At 57.4% G+C, this 3,070-nt stretch overlaps 1 protein-coding gene across 1 annotated transcript in view; it reads left to right on the forward strand.

Annotated features, from left to right (window-relative positions):
• The first annotated feature begins 2,508 nt into the window (after nucleotides 1-2,508).
• The window catches only part of RHOBTB2 (Rho related BTB domain containing 2), a 27,093-nt gene continuing 26,531 nt past the window's right edge, over nucleotides 2,509-3,070 (forward strand). The window contains exon 1 of the mRNA XM_006156466.3: nucleotides 2,509-2,652. The gene's annotated coding sequence lies outside the window, so the exon portion shown is untranslated. The remainder of the gene's footprint in view (nucleotides 2,653-3,070) is intronic.

Raw genomic sequence — 3,070 nt, forward strand, 5'->3', positions numbered from 1 at the left:
CGGGAACAGTTGCCGCCCCCTCCTCCTGCCTGCAGTGGGAGCAATAGTGCCTGCTCTCTACGGTTGTGGAGCCAGCAATAGGCCTGCTCTTGCAGAGTCCAGGGCCTCAGCTTGGCCGGGAGCCCGGTCAGCTGAGCGCCAGCTGCAGTGGTGCCAAGGCTGCATCCAGGCGGCTGGTGTCTGGACCACTCTGTGCTCAGGTGCAGCCGTCCCGCTGCACCGGCTGCACCCCCGGCTCCCCAGCTGCCCCACTCAGACTTCAACGTCCCTGGTAGGTAAACCGTGGTGTCTGGCACCAGAGAAGCTATGCTCGGGACCTACACAGGTATTTCTGCAGCTAGGAGGAAACCCCTCCCCTCAATGGCGCCCGAGATCTGGGCTCTGCCCCCTGTATCCACATGCAGGAAGGCCACGAGGCTCCCATCTCCGTGCCACCATCAGGCCAAAGGGGCTGGGGCACGACGACACTGTTTTGGAACCACCCCCCCAATTGCCTGGCCTTTCCACCAGCTGTGGGGTACTCTGCCCTCCTCTCTCCTTCCAGTCATCCATTGCCCCCTCTCGCCACTCATTCCCGACTTTCTTACAAACTGTCCTAGCCCAGGCAGGCAGCTGGAACACGAGAGCTGGGGCTGGGTGACCTAAACACAACTGAGATGCATTGTTCGTGGCTCAGGAGCTGGGCAGCCCGCGATCAAGGTGCCAGGAGGTTTGGCATCCGTGAGGGCCTGCTCCAGTAGAGGCTGCCCGCCATGCATGCTCACGCGGCAGAGGGGCCAAGGCCCGCTCAGGCCTCTTTTATAACGCTGCGAATTTCATTCGCACGGTGGAGCCCGCAAGACCTCGTGATGTCCCCAAATCTCCTAAAAAGTTTTTAAAAAGCTTTTTTAAAGTTTATTTATTTGCTTGTGTATTTATTCTCATGAACAAGAGAGACAAAACCCTCTGAAGAGTCTCGTGCGGCGACCCACCCTGGTCTCAGCCAGCCGGGGCACTCACATGTTCTCAGGGTGTGTGTTCCCAGCTGCCAAGGCAGCCCGTGCTGGGGGTGTGTGTGTGTGTGTCTCGGATCTTTCCAGGAACCTTGTCCACATGGGTCCAGTTTGCTGCCACTGTCCCACCCCGACCCCTCCTACCTGACAGCACCACATTGCAGGTCACATTCCGACATGTAAAACCAGGACGTGAAGCGGCACGTGCTGACCACAGCGCCTCCCAGGGTGGAGCTTCCCGACCGACTAGACTTTGACTTCAGTGTGAACTCCAACCCACTGACAGGCTGTGAGGTGCGTCGGTCATCAGTTCATTAAGAGAAACTGATGGGCCAGCCCATGGTGTAGTGGTTAAGGCTGGGTCCCACATAGCTGACTGCAGTTCAAGGCCCAAACCCGGCGGCTTGAAAACCATGCCAGGCATGTGTGCATGCTCAAAATCCCTAGAGGGTGGAGAAATGGAGAAGGGATTGCAGTGTAACGACCCATGGCAAATTAAAAAATTTGCCAGTGAGAACCTGGCTTGATCCACTCTACTTGTTGTATGTGTGTGTGTGTGTGTGTGTGTGTGCAGGAATGGGAACAACACAGGGCAAGCCTGCACCACGGTGGACTCTTCTTTCACCAACCCAAGGAAACAGTCCAAATAGTTTACTACGGGGCAAAGCTCCGGGCTTACCGCCCAGCTGTAATAAAGCCCAGTGTGAGGGGAACTCCTGTTCTGGGGGTGGCGGTCCTAATCTATGCCTTTATTTCCCACCTTAAGGAGAAAAGGGGTTTCCAGTGTATAGAAGAAACAGAGGCACAACTTCTTCATCATTTAAATAACTTTTTTTTTTTTTTTTTTTTTTTTTTTTGCAATAGGGTCATTACGCTAGCCAGAAAGAGACAGAAATCACTCCCCGGGGGAATGGCCATGCCTCAATCCCACCTCCTCCATTCTCCTCCTGGGATTTTGGGCACACATGCCTGATGTGATTTTAAAACCACTGGGTCTGGGACTCGAACTGCTGTCAGGCCAACCAGCTGTGCCTGACTGCTGCTAGCCCTGGCTTTCCTGCAGTGGCTACCTGTGCACAGGTGAGCAGGATCAAAGCATCTCTGACCAACCAGCAGCCACCCTGACCTTACTTCTCCATCTGCCACGCTCTCCCAAGCTGCTATGGCCGCTAGCTTGGGTGGCCGGAATTATTCACGGTGCGCGGTTCCCTGGCTCCAGGCCAGGCTCTCAGGACATGCGTCAGAAAATGCCCGTGAGTGAAATTCCAGAGCAGTGTGAGTCACCAGGGGCGAGAAGGACAGGCTAACACCGAGTCACAACTAGAACCCGAGGGCAGGTCAGAGAAGGGCCTAGGGGCTGGGCCAGGCTCCGAATGCTCACCTGTCCAAGATGGAAATGGAGTTCCCGCCCACATGGCTCATCTGAGCTCTGCACAGCCCTGGACAGGAAGGAGCCAAGCAGGAGGCCGGCCCCTGGTCACACCCCTGGATACCGTAACCACGGCCCTCACCTGGCTCCCCATAGGCTGGGCTTCGGGTCGCAGCCCTTAAAACCCCCGTGTTGTTTCCTAACACCTTCTCTCCTGCTGACCTGGCCCAAGACGCTGCTTCTGGACGGGGGATGTGACAGGCCAGCCTGACCCCAGAGCAGAGACAGCAGGTAAGTCTCCGACCCTGGGCCCCTGCTCTGTGCACGGGCCTATGAAGTCTCCAAGCCCGACTGCCCACCTGTCCTGGTCTGGCCATTCCCAGCAGTCTGTACAACCGGCAGGTCCCAAGTGAGGTCTCTTGTCAAGGAGAGACATGTGAGGACAGGGCAAAGGCTGGGTGGGCCTGGCAGGTTCTTACCCCACAAGGGGCAGTGGCCCCCTCCACTGCAGCAGGAGCCTGTTGCAGCCAGACCCAGGGCAGGGTGAAGGGCCCCGCTGTCACAGAAGCGTCAAGAGGACTGTCTGCAGTCGCCCTGTGCCAGTGGCAGATAGATCGGACCCCTCCTTATATACTTCGCCAGGAAGGAAGGCCGGCGGGTGGGGGGCGTCGAGCAGAGGACACCCCTCACCCCTCAACAGCCCACTCTT

The sequence above is a fragment of the Tupaia chinensis genome, unplaced genomic scaffold (genome assembly GCF_000334495.1).
Source record: "Tupaia chinensis unplaced genomic scaffold, TupChi_1.0 Scaffold000494_1, whole genome shotgun sequence".
Taxonomy (NCBI): Eukaryota; Metazoa; Chordata; class Mammalia; order Scandentia; family Tupaiidae; genus Tupaia; species Tupaia belangeri.